Genomic DNA, 14711 nt, shown 5'->3' with positions numbered 1-14711 from the left:
TATTGTTTGAACTTATTTCAATTTTTTCTTTTGAAAATATAATGTTCATTTTTTTCTTGGAAATATATAACTCGTGATTTTTTTTACAAGAATAGACATTTGCCAATAATTGGTAATATTGTCGACGAGATCGCGTGTATACAATGCGAAGTTGCGAGTTCGCGCTGGTGGGATGCGAATTGGGGCGACAAGATCAGGGAGGTCAGTGCAAACTGCTGTGTGGGTGCTGGCCAGGGAACGATGATGGCTTCACGCCCCGTCTGCGTGAAATGGTGATGACAGTGTCGCCTTTGAGCCCTGTGTGCGAGTGCGTCGGGTAGGCCAGGATTCGCGAGCTAGCTGTGTGTATGTAAGGCCATTCATAGTGCGTCCTGCTCGCCTGTGCTTGAGAGAAGAGGAAAAGGGACATTACGTAAAACGGTGAGCCATTAGCGTATGATTAATTGAGTATTAACTATTTTAAATTTTAAAATGGACTAATATAATTTTTTAAAGCAACTTTACTATAGAAAATTTTTGCGAAAAACACATCGTTTAGTTGTCCGGGAAACGTGCGCGTGGAAAACGAGAGGTTTTCTCTCTTAGGCCTCCTTTAATGGTTGAGCTATTGCACTAGCTCATGCTTGTCCACCTCATACAAGAAATAGCAAAAAGTCTACCTCTCCAATAGATTGTCTCATAGCACATTGTTTAAAATGTTTTGGGTTTCACAATTCCTCTCACATTTTCTTTAGGAGCTTAGCTCTTGAAGAAGAGATAGTGCATTCTCTCTCCTTATCTTCTCTCTCTTCCACATCATACAAAAGCTGATGTGGAGATTTATGAGCTAGCTGACCCACCCTTGTTGGAGGAGGCCTTAATCTCCTGTGAACAAAAGCATGTGGTACCATGTAGATTGAGGCTATAGGTCCAAAATCCAAGTTATTTATAGTGCAAGTGGCTTTAGAAGTGACTTTAATTTTATATTTTAGCCCTTGAAACTTTTTATTTCAATTCTATTTTTTTTCAATTTGTGTGGATGTCCAAATTTTACACCGAACACTCTAAAATCTAGAAAAGAATATAAATTTCCTTCTTCTCCTCCCTCCTTTGTCCTCTCACCTCTCCCTCACTCCTCCGCACACGACAGTGAGCCAACAGCGGCTACAGCTCCCTCTTCTCCTTCCATAGTCAGCGACTGCCGACTCCCTTCTTCTCTCTCGACCGGCGGCACTCTTCGTCTCCTCCACCAATCGGCGGTACTGCTCATCTCCTTCCTTGACCACCGGATCTGGCAGCTGGCCAGCGGCTACCCGAAGACGGGCCTCGGCGGCGGGCATGGCGACAGAGGACCCCAACGCAAGAAGGTGACGACGACAAGGAGGACTCCTAGTGCCAGATCTAGAGTTCTCCGCCCACCTTGGCAGCACCGGTCCATGCCTCTCACCTTCTCTCTGGCGGCGGCTCGGCTCAACAAGGTCTGTGGCAGTGGATGGTGCCCCGGCGGCAGTGACGTGCTCGGCCAACCGCAATGGCGTTGGTGGCCACCCTGTGCTTCCCCACGTTGGTGACGAGGACCTCCTAGCTCTGATTTGGCGCCTCTTGTTGGCTACGGCAAAGCGGCATCTCGTCGATGACGTCGCAGGGGCGGCAAGGGACTCTCCCTTCCCCCTCCGCCGCTTTTGCCTTTTAGGTCCTAGCGCTGGACTCCGACGTAGACGGTGCGGGGCCAACACTCTCCCCCCGCGCCGCACGACCTCGATAGACCTGGAGAACACGTGACCAGTTTGGGCTCCACATTCTTTCACGGGACCACACGCGGGGAAGATGTGGCAGCAAATCTTTGACGTGGATGGCCTAGGCCAAACGCCAACGGTATGAACTGTGAACGTCCTAAAGGGAACTCATTCACCTTCAATTTTCCATGCCCCGTCACCCATTTCGTGTCTCTGGAACATGAACTCCTTCACTGCCTGACCAATCTCCAAGACATTGATGATATTCCCGCTCTTTTTTCTCTTTTTCCTCATCACTCAATGTCCCTCTCTTTCACAGTTTGAGGGTCTCTCTCTATTTTTTTTTCTTATGTGCCAATAAGTCTCTCTCTCTCGCTTTGTTCTTTAGTGTTCTTTTCTCCGGTTAACTCTCCTTGTAATATGTAGGATCGAATAGCAAAAACCAAGCCAACCAGAGGAGTGGTGAATGGTTTAGTACCCCAAAACCAAATTCGATGGTGATTGGTCTGACCAGAGTAAATATGCCGGTCTGACCACTCGATGACCTCCGGTTTGACCGGTGTAGTCGCACCGGTCTGACCACCCAATGTGCCACTGTCGCTTGTCACCACCGCCGGTCTAACCGTCGTGTATCCGCTGGTCTGACCGCTGGTGTCTCACCGGTTGGACCGCCATACCCGAGCAAACACAAATCGAAAACCTCTCAATGTAGAATGAAACTTTATTACTTCTCTCTGTGTTTGCAAAGTGCAACAACAACACTCCTCAAGAAAATCTCGACTAAACTCTAAAGCCTAACTTTTCTCTAAACTCAACTCTCTCAAAAAACGATACTGGAGGCCACACCCTCTCTCTTTATTTATACCCAAGGTAGGCAGCTTAAATCCACAAACCAATCTTGTAAAAGAAGTCCTAATCCCCTAAGAAACCTTCCCATACAAGAAACGAACTTTACAAACTCCAATTGTATCAAATTTGGATTCCTTCTAAATTTGACTCCGCATCCCATATGCACACAATATCTCTGTCATATGCCATATGGAATCTTCACTAATCACGTGTATTGATCTTTAGCCTAAGTATCCCGCATGATATCCTGATCGTCCGAACGTCATCTTCTCCCAAGTTGACTCCCAATCCATCATTGACAACGCTCTCCCGAGGCATCAAGACTCACCTACACATACATCATCCAAGAAACCATTTCTAAGCACAAGTTCTCACCAACTTGACTCTTTGTTAGCACACAACAGTATTACATGCGCATAGTATCCATCAAGAAGTCATAAACATGAATTATCCATAGATATCCAAAGAAACAACTCAAAATCAAAACCAACACAACTTCGACCGGTCAGACGGTGGGCTGGCCAGTCACATACTGCCGGATTGACCGGCTACCATAGCCCGGTTTGACCGGACCCAATCTGTAAGCAATTCCTGTTCATTATGTGAAAATCCAGTCATCTTCAAAACCACTTCCCCAATTATCTCCAAATATCAAAACCAATAATCTCATATGCCAATTATTAATCACAAAATAACAATCAAACAAACTTTGATTTTACATAATCAACATAGCCAACACCATTGTTTCGTGTTGACCAACATCCATCTGTGTCGGCAAGAGAATCCAATGCAACCGTGCCATAAAAGGAGGAAAGGAGCAGCCGGAAGAAGGAATAAAGAAAGAAAGAGGGGAGGGAAGGAGAGGAGAGGATAGAAGGAAAAATATAGGTAAGTTCGATGATTTAAAAATTAGTTCATGTAGCATGAGTTAAAATTTGTTATTAGTTCTGGAGGCAATGTGGTACTGTTATTAGTTTATTATATGTTGCATTTTCATATTTGGCATGTGAAAGTACTCGCATAGAAAGTTTTTTAAAAAGCAAATATTATGAATGTAGTCTCAACTATTTTATTTACTAAATGACAATAAGTAGAATAATGCTTGGTGGTGTTAATTTATGTAGCATGACTTACACTGTTATTATGGTATGGTAATGTGGTATTTTGTACTATAATTAATTTTTAGTTATAGGATGTTCAAACTTATATTTAGCATATAGATTTTGATGGAATGCCTTATATGTTTAGAAATGCACTGCATATGGTATCATTTACTCAAAAAAGAAAACAAAAGGAAATATTTGTTGTTGGAAAAAAATAGAAAATATTTACAATAAGAGTAAAATAATTTGACTCATCTATCCAGCGTCTTACTTTGCATGATTGTAGAAGTAGTTAATATATCTATAAGTCCTCTTAATCAATATAGATAATGCACCTCGATCCTAGCAGGAGTGTTGATATCTAGAGTATGTTTTGGTGAAGGGGAAATTATGGAAAATGAAAGTGGTGTCAATTTGATCAATTTTAGGCAGTGCACACTGTACCATCCAAGTCTCAACAACCTCACAATGCCTGAAGTGTGATACTGGCTGACATGCATATTTTCGTTAGATTTAGATGTATGCAGTGTTAATGTGAGGGTTATGAAGAGTTGTTCGGTAAACAACACAAAATGGGAGCTGAAACATGTGACATGAAGTAAGGCCTGGCAAACTTGGCTTCCTGGCTGGAGGCATCAAGAATGAGAATATGTCATGTTGGTGCAGGCATGTCCATGAAGAGTCCCAACAAAGAGTGCATGGGGGTAGTCCAGCAACCATGAGGAGGTAGTGTCTCACGCGGCCGCACACGACTATGTTATCCCAAAACATCGTTATGGTGATGTTGGTTCTGACATTTAGAACCTATCCATAGAAAGAGCTAAAGTGGTGAACCGACATCCTATCGGTGAAGTCGATGAAGGGGAGGAGGTATCTGTTGTATTTTAAGAAAATGATACGGTGGACCGACATGCTTGTGAAGACGAGGACAACCTGAACACGAAGAAAACAATGACGAAAATGATGAAGAACCTATCCTTCTTCATGGAACCTCGAATATCCTGGTTATATTGGAGAGAACTCCTACCATTACTCACTAAGTTTTTTTGGCGAGAGGCCAATCAATCTGGGTATTATGTTCTAAGATAAGTCTGTATTGTAGGATGCAGTGAACTCCTGCTCATTCAAGTCATAGAGACAATTTAGGGTTGTATAATCCAGCAAAACCGAGTACACGATGGTCTATGAGACAGAAGGTTGCATCTTCCGGGTTCATGGTTACATGCTAAAGTACAAATCGTGATAGCTTGTATCGAAAATCCAGCAGGCAACAACACTCCTATATGTTGTAAAACACAAGTGCCTCCCACTGCAATCTTACAGCGTCATACATCTCAAACAAGTACTACAAAGAAATTATTGAAGATGATGACATGCCAGTGTGGCATATAATAAACCAGATGGAGTACGGTGAATAATACACGCCTAGAGAGAGGGGGTTGAATAGGTGTTTTAAATATGAAATTCAAACAACATTGTTTAAAGAATCATGACTATGAATTAGGACTTGTTTGTATTGGTGCCAATATATACCATACAATGTTTTGGTAGCTTTTAATAGTACTTTGGTAGCATTTGGATTGTGACCAACTTATGCCTAGATAGTATCAAATCTACCGTATCAAACTTGCTAGTGTCAAAACTTGCCTAGGTTTTGGCACTATCAACATTTTGGTAGCCCTTAATCCTCTATGGCCCTATCAAAGGGGTGATTTTTGCAAAATTTTGCTATGTGTATAACTGATGTGTGCATGTTTGATTTGTCTGAGCGTCTGAGAAATCGCCTTCCCCTTTGCACTGCTGACACTACTAGTGGCATTGCTTCAGTAGGGTTTACCTTATCGCGTGGTTACTGCACTTACAACCGGGGCACGGTTATGGTTTTCCGCGGTATGGTTTGTTTGAAATTTGAGCAAATTGAAAATTCCAAAAAAATCAAAAAAAAAATCATGGATGTAGTTCTTGATTTGTAGTGGCAGATGGTGAAGAAATTTTTTGAAATAGAGTCAGATAAATTCAAATTTGAGGGCAAAACAAAAAATAGTTTAGAAACTGGAAAAATAAAAAATGTATTGGGTTTAGTTCAAATACATTGTGAAAATTTGATATTTGTTGTGATATGAAGATTTATGAAATAGGTGAAATATGGTTTGCTAGTAATGCGGAAAATGGTTTTCTAGAGTTGATATGTTATTTGTTGGGTGAGTAGATATGCTCATGTTTAGTGATGTAAATTTATTGTAATGATAATGGGTCATTCGTTGCTCATGTGAAATATGGTAGTGACGTGCAAGCAATGCTAATTTGTAATTATTATGCTACGAAACGTTGAATTGCTTCTATTGGTGAAATGGGAACTAGGGTACCCCTTTCCCCGGAGGTGTAGCACTCTTTTCATACTAATTAAAATAAAAAGGTCATATTTAGACCATCATTAAGCTAAGGTGCGTGATTAAGATAAGGGGGCATGGGACCCACTGTAAGGATGGGTCCTAGGGCCCTTACCTCACGTTGCATGCTGGTTACGTGGTTTGAAGGGCACGAATCCCCAGCTTGCCCAGGGACCCGGGCCCACCTTTGCTCCTGTAGGTCACACGTTCCTCCTAGAGAGGAGCGTAGAGACCTACAATATCTATATTTTAAGAATAAGGCGGAGGGAAACCAGGGTCCCAACCTGCTGGCTGGGACCCGGGCACGCCTTCGCCCTTGTATGCTACACATTTCTTCTTGAGAGGAGAGTGGAAACATACAAGATCTAAATCTTAAAATTATAAACCAAGGGGAGCCCGAATCCTAGTTCAGTCTAGGATCCAGGGCTCACATACTCTTGTAGGTTACACAACCCCCCTTGAGAGGAGCGATGAAACCTACAAGATATACATCTTAAGAATAAGGCAAAGGAAACCAGGGTCCCAGCCTATTCTGGGACCCTGGGCATGCCTTCGCCCTTGTATGTTACATGTCTCTCCTTGAGAGGAGCGTGGAAACATACAAGATCTACATCTTAAAGCTAGGGAGCCTGAATCCTAGTTTAGTCTGGGATCCGGGGCTCCCATGCCCTTGTTGGTTACACAACCCTCCTTGAGAGGACCATTGAAACCTAGAAGGTAAACATCTTAAGAATAAGGCAAGGAAATAGGGTATTCAGCCTGTTCTGGGACCCGAGCATGCCTTCGCCCTTGTATATTACACGTCTCTCCTTTAGAGGAGCATGGAAACATACAAGATCTAGAGTAAATTGTATTGGTGATACACAAACTTGTTAAGTGGGTGCAATTTAATACATAAACTTGTAAAATACTTGTTTCAGTACACAAACTTGTCTAGTTCATGCGAATGAGGACCAAAATAACTTGGCAATGTTAATTTTGCGAAGCTATTGTTGATTAGAACTTGACGTGCATATGTGTAGTGAGCATGCATAGGACATTCAATGTTTATAAATTTGTTCTCTATTTTATCCTTCATCATGGAAATGATTAATTTTATATATTTCTAACCTTTATATCGTTGCTCGGTTTTTTATACTATCACTGTATTCTATTCTAGTTTTCATTGAAGTGGTGTATGTCCAATAGCAACCTTCTCAGATATACTGCCTAAATTAATAAGATTAGCCATGTAGTGTCCTTTTTGCCTTCCTCCGCACGCACCAGACAAGTTCATCCACCAAAACATACATTTTACAAGTTTGTGCACTAAATTGCACCCACCTGACAAGTTCGTGTACCGGCGATGCAATGTACTCCAAGATCTATATCTTAAGATTGTAAACCAGGGGCGGAGTCCAATGGACTGGAGGGGGTTCCCAGGCACCCGGCCCATTTATGAAATTTAGTAATTACCCCCTAAGTTTCACCATATGGGAACCCCCCTTGGCTCAACTCGGTGCACCACCCTTTGGCCCATATGCAACACAAGCTGGACGCAACCGCTCGTCTTCGATTGCCATGGAGGCGACGCCTCGATCGCTTCGCTGGTTGCTGTGCCACATCGCACGCCCGCAGTATTTTTTTCTTTTCCCCTAATCTCGGATTCTAATTCACTCCATCGTGGTACCTATTCGACTGCTGCACTGCTCGCCGCCTCACCCTGACACCCTCAAGCACCATCGTCCCATCGCCATTGAGGCCGTCTTACCGTCGAGCCAGAAGAATCGATCAGCAGAGCAAGATGCAGTGCAGTTCAGTCAGCCCCACACTTTGCTTACTTGCCTTCTGTGCTAGATTTGCTTCTGCTTCTCGTCTATAAATAGGGACAGAGGAAAGGTATCGATCTTTCTTTTCTAATTTCTAATCAAGTTTGTCTGATTTGTTCAAATCTCTAAAATTAAAAGGTGTTGTCTGAATTGTGTGAAGTTGATTAATGTTTTTTTTCGTTTTTCCATGTTAGGGTTTAAGAAATTGAACTTTCAGTCTCTATATGAGAACTCTGATAATCAAGTAACCGAGTAACAGTTATTTTATTTTTATTTTTAATAACTTCACTCTGAATGTATGAAACTATCTAATTGACAGGTTATGGACAAATTTCTGTAAAGGAAAGCGTCGGATAGTATCAATAATGCAACTGCAGGGAAATCATGTCCAGAAATAGATGATAGTTGGGAACATAAGACTGAATATGAGAAAAGTTGCCAATTGATCGCTCGGTGAAAATGAGAACATGAGTATACTAGAAGGTAATTCTTGTTTATTGACTGGATGTATACAATTTTAGTGCAAAATTAAGATGTGCATGTTTTTTTTATTGTAGGTCATTGACTATTGGTAACTTTGAGGATGTATTTTGTGTACATCATTTGTCTTTTATGACTTTCTTTATGTTCCCCTCCACAGCTTCCTTTCCTCCTACATTTTGGTAAGAATTTTTGCTCGATACTCATTGATGTTAGTTTTAAAACTTGTGTACGAATAGTAAAATATCATTATTTGGAGCACGCCGCTATATATGTGATAAAGTGGTGCATCCCCCTCGATTATGTTCCAGCTCCGCCACTGTTGTAAACCAAGGGGAGCCTGAATCCTAGTTCAGTTTGGGATCCAGGGAGCGTCGAGACCTACAAGATCTATATTTTAAGAATAAGGTGGAGGAAACCAGGGCCCCAGCCTGTTTTGGGACCCGGGCATGCCTTTGCCCTTGTAAGTTACACGTCTGTCCTTGAGAGGAGCGTGGAAATATACAAGATCTGCATCTTAAGATTGTAAACCAAGGGGAGCCTAAATCACAATCCAGCTTGGGATCCGGGGCCCCCTATGTCCTTGTAGGTTACACGTTCATCCTTGAGAGGTGTGTAGAGACATACAAAATCTATATCTCAAAACTCTAAGCAAAAGGAGTCGGGGTCCCAGCTTGATCTGGGACCCGAGCCCCCCTATACACTGAGAGGAGCATCGAGACATATAAGATATATATATTCACCACTTTTCATCAAAGACATCTTCGAGATGCTTGTCCAAAGATAGATGAACTACCTTTTCAGGGACGCGGGGACACGACCAGAAGGCTTGGTTGAGTAATGAACATGACCCACTGCTAGCTATGGGCAAATGTTCACTGCCATAAATAAAATAGGTTTATGGGGGAAACTCCAAGTGGCCTGGGGTCAAAAAGACGTGAAAAAGACACTAACGCTGAGTCATTAGGGACAGCGGGCATCTGGACATGCGTCGCACATGCCAACGACACCCGACTTTGCCAACCGGGCAAAAAAAGAGTAGTGGTGCTATCTCGGGTAGGCTGGGGATCGCCAAGTCCACCACATGCCACGTGGTGAGCAGGGTGGAAACCTAGCTGACCAAGATCAGTGCCCGGAGAGCCTGGGGCAACTTAATCATATATATTTTTGGTAGGTTTCTCAGGAAGATTAGAAGGGAACCAACTGGCAGTGACAAGATGGCTGAGAGACAACACAGAGGAAAAGCAAAAAAAAGAGAGAATCTATTGTTTGTTCTATACCACTGAGTTTGTTCAAATTCAACGATTTGCCATCGACATTGTCTCCTTCTATAATATACCGGTGACTTTATCAATTGTTCTACAATACGCCATTGGGCTGGACATTCTTTTCAAAAATATCCAAAATACCCTTATGAACATACAAGGTTAACAATTGATTTATCCTAGTAGAAGTTTCAAAAAAATATGAAAACTTTTATCTAGCCTCCTTACACAACATGGAAGTTTGTATAGAATTTGTATAGAACTTTTGCCATATCTCTAACAAACCGACACAAATATCCTAATTAATAGATAGAATTGCCTCAGTCGAGCTTAGTCTATATTGGAAATGACAGATGTTCCAATCTAAGCCCATACCGAGCCCAAGTCAGGCCGTATCGGCCACTTGCCATATCGGCTAAGCCAAACTCCAAACTTTGTTTTCAGCCGATACAGAAAGTTCATGTGACATTAATTTGGTTTTGGTTATTAATGATAAATCCAATTATATGAGACTAATATTGTTTGAAGCATTTCTTTGTCTAGTAGTCTCATATGGCTATGAAAGTAGAATATGTGATAGGTGATTCCCGACTTCATATGAGTTGAGAAAGAAATGTTCATTGATGGTGGACCTAAATCACAAGGATGAAATGCATGGAGATCAGGCTATATGTATCACTCTTTCTCTCTGTGCACATATTGATATATTCATATCTAATATTTTTATGTGATTACATAAGCATGTGAGACAAATGTTTTGTTTGAGCCATATCATAGTGCTACCTTCAGAGAAACACAAGATTTAACCTATCCTTTAAGTGCTTTTAGACCTTGTTTTTGGTTGAGTTGAATAGTCCTCTGAGTGAGCTTTCCATAGAGTCCAAGATCATAAAAAACAGACTCATGAGCGAAAAGTTATGGTCGTTTTACTTTGTGCTTTTCGGAAATTCCAAAAAATTATCAGAAATTCCGAAAATGGCTGCGAAACTGAGATTGGCTTATGTAAATTTTCGGACTTGTTCGAAAATGCATTTTGGAAATTCCGAAAATTACAGTCTTGGCTTCCAACGGCTAGTTTTTGACAGGGTCGGGTATATAAACTCCTCCACCCCTCCTTTGAGTGGCTACTGTTGTTGGGCATAAGTAGACACATCCAAAGCCAAATAGCCATCACCATTTCCCTACTTTTGTGGTACCTCTTTGTGAGTGGGATTTGAGAAAGGGAGAGAGTTGGATTGAGAGGTTGAGAAGTTGAGAGCTAGTGGGCTTCACTCCATACTTTGAGCACTCAAGTTCATAGCAAGCAAATCTTTGATTGTGTTTGGTACTATTGGGGACTAAGTTCTCCTAGATGGCTAAGCGTCGCCGGTGAGCACCCAAGGTTGTGGTGTGCCACGGAAAGTTTGTGAAGGCTTCGATTTCGCCTCCGCAAGGGAAGAAATAAAGAGAGACCGAGGAGTGCATTTGTGCAATCTCGTGAGGAAATGGTTGAAATAGATCCAGCTTTATGGCCCCTCAACAGAGACGTAGGATCTGTGGATCCGAACTTCGGGAAACAAATCAATGTGTCTCCTCTTTTGGTTTGCTCGTTCTTGCCATCTCTCATATTGTGATTGAGCTCGTTTTTACCCGATCTACTTGCATGCTTAATTAATATAGTTGGTGATCTTATATCTTGTTTAGATATATTGTTTGTCACCTTTTGGTTCATATACATTTTGTTTGTTCGAGCTACAAGTTCATAGCTAGTGTTTTATTCCGTTATCTGTCGAACTTTTTGGTTGAGACCGGAATTTCTAATCCTATACCGGAAGTTCCGATTTGCATCAAAAGTTCTCATCACTTTAATATGCTATGAAGTTGTGTCACGCCCGGAAATTCACAAGTAATTTCCAAACTTATTTGTGCATAAAATCCTCGTCCAGGAATCAGCCGAGGTACACAAACTGACAATTTAATATACAGATTCATCAAATTAACTAAAACGATAAGTACTTACTTAAGAGGCACTTAGTCCTCAACATGAAGAAAACTGCAGCGGAAAAATAAAATCTAGCGAAGCTCCGGCTCCACTCCCACAGGCAGCTCAACTGGGGTATAAGCCAAACGTCTTCTCCTTCTGGATCCTTTTTCTTCAACTGAGGTTGATTGATTATTGCAAGAATGAGCATATGACATACTCAACAAGCCACACAGCAAATATGCAAGTGCACAAGGATACCAAAGGATGGCATAATATAGGCTCATTTGCAAAAGCAACGTTTAGCAAAATATTTAAGAGAAATAAAACAGTAGAGTAGTTAATCAGAAATTTTAATCAACACTGAACAGCACACCCATGCTGCACAGGCGCGACCATCCTGAACAACCATACCCGGCTGTACAGATCTAATCTCCAAACCAGGAATTATCCATTCCAAACCAGGAGCTAAGCAAATTATTACCATGTATAACATCTATAAATATTGTGAGAGGTGTGAGACTAATCACGAAAAACATTGCTCAACTCGCCCATAACCGCGGGCACGGCTATTCGAATAGTTTTACTCTGGCCAGAGGTGTACCACTGTACCCACAAGACACAGCCTCAACATCATGTCTACCATGCGTCGCGATACTGGAAAGTACCCGAATAGAGGCTGTGACAATACCCTTTGCACAACACAACTCACCACAGTGCACCATTCCTGGATCATAATCACCCCCTTATAAAACAAGGCATGGACTCCCCAGCGACCCCCGTGGGCTTATCTCCGCCACTTCTCAGTCTGGTGCTCCGCAATGAATCATGTTATACAAAAGGTAAAGCCGTTGCCCACGCTGGCTTGTGGTTGGCACGGTTAATGTTTCACAACAGTAGCTCGCGAACCGGTCCTTAATTGTCATGAGCACGACTCTCAAAACCATGTGCTCACAACCCACCATTATCAAGTTTTAGTTGGCAAGTAATTAATTAACCAATCACGATTGACCATCGTGAACTACCATTAAATATAACCATAAGTGATAGTGAAACATTAGTTATCCCAATTGTGTGCTAATGTTTCTAAGCATGGCTAAGCAATTATATCTAGTATCTAGTTGAACCAATATATTTAAAGCTCAACTAGTCCAATTATAATCACCCAAGGTATCAAGGAATAAAGTAATCAAGAACAAAAGGGCCATAACAAAGAATAGGTTAACACCACCCAGTGACATTCGAAAATAAATGCACAGTTGAAATAAATAGAGAATTTAAATATAGGATCAACATGCTCAAAGGATTGTGTTTAGGATCTGTGTGACTTGCCTTGCAATAATCGGTCTTCAATTAATCTTCTTGAATACTTCCGGCGCACTCGCGAACCTTCACAACGACGGAAACGACAAGCTAACACGCAAAACGAAGAAAAAGACTAATAAAAACCAAATAAACAATACATAAAAAGTAAACAAACATGTAGATCATAATTTTAGATGAATTATGAGACTTGAACGGCCTCATTCTGACTTCAAATGAATTTATTATGAATTTTAAAAGATTAAATCTAATTAAAGCCCATTTAAAAAGAATTAAATAAATTTAATTCAATTTATGGACAATTTTAATATGTAGATCTTTATTTTACACAACTTTTGCAACTTGAACCACATTAAACTGAGTTCAAATGAATTAGTTATGAATTTTTAAAGATTAAATCGGATTAAAACCTTTATATGGATTTTAATTGAATTATGACGCAATAATGAATTATTTTTGAAAAGGAAAAGAAGGATTATTGCGTCAGCGGCTAGGGTTTGCGGTGGACCGGGTGCACGGCGGCGGTTCACGCGAACGGACGGCCGAGATCAACCCAACCAAAACGGACGGCCGAGATCGATCGGTCCACGACCGGCTCACGGGAGAGGGCGACGATGACGTCAGCGACGACGTCACCTCCGGCGGCGGCGGCTCGGCGGCTCGGACGGCTCGGACGGCGCACGCTCGCCGGCGAACGGCGGCTCTATGGCATAAACGGAGGGCACCAAGACGTAGAGGGCGACGCGGCGAACTTACCGGTGACCAAAACCACGGTGGAAGAGCAACGGACGGCGCCGGCGACAAGGAAGAAGCGGCGGCGGAGATCGGGTCGACGGCGGCGACGGTGCTCCGGCGGTCTTCGGCGGCGGCGAAGCGGCGGACGAGGACGGCGACGACCTTGCGAACCCGATGGAGGCGACGGCGACCGACGACGGCGGCTGCAACGGTGGCGCGACGCGGCTGAACCGACGGCAACGACGGCGGCGACTAGGGCTACGCGGAGGCGGCGCTAGACGCGACGGCAGGCGAAGGCGAGAGAGGCGGCGGATAGAGGAGAGCTCGGGGGTCCTTATAAAGGGGCTAGGAGGCGGCGGCAAAGGCCCACGGCGGCCGGCGACGAGATGGAAACTTTGGGGTTCGGAGGAAAGAGGCCGATCCGAATCGAACTCGATTCCACGAACTTCCAAAACGAATTAGCCGATGTTTCCCAAAGAGAAAAGGTAGAGGAGATCCCGAGGATCATTTCCCCTCTATCAATTCGACCGGAGAAGGAAAGACGCGGCCGAATTGGAAAGCGGCGGCGGAGCGGCTCGGCTAGGGTTTCGGGCGGCGGCGGCGGCGCGAGGAGGAAGACAAGACTGACAGGTGGGGCCAACCTGTCAGCGACTGAGAGAGAGAGGGGAGCGGCGGCTCGGCGAACTGGGCCGAACTGGGCCGAGGGAGAGAGAGAAGAGAGAGAAGAGAGGTTTTGGGCCGACTTTCGGCCCAAAGCCAAAAGAAGATTTTTAAAACCTTTTTCAATTTAAATTATTTCTTAAATGCAATTCCATTTATTAAAAATACTTCCTTAGCTCAAATAAATCCCAGAAAAATCTAGGAATTATAGAATTAAGCAAAGTATTTAACAAAATTTTATCTAGCCCAATTTTATATTGAGATTTAACACATTAAAATTAGATATTCTCTTTTAAGCTTTTAAAATCATTTCTAATAATTCCTTTTAAACAACAATTTATAATTTAAGGATTTTAAACAAGAAAAGCACTTAACAATTATAATTAGATCATTAATGATCAAATAATTACTGAACTGTTCTTT

Source organism: Oryza sativa, chromosome 10 (genome assembly GCF_034140825.1).
Source record: "Oryza sativa Japonica Group chromosome 10, ASM3414082v1".
Classification (NCBI taxonomy): domain Eukaryota; kingdom Viridiplantae; phylum Streptophyta; class Magnoliopsida; order Poales; family Poaceae; genus Oryza; species Oryza sativa.
This window is presented reverse-complemented; position numbering follows the sequence as displayed.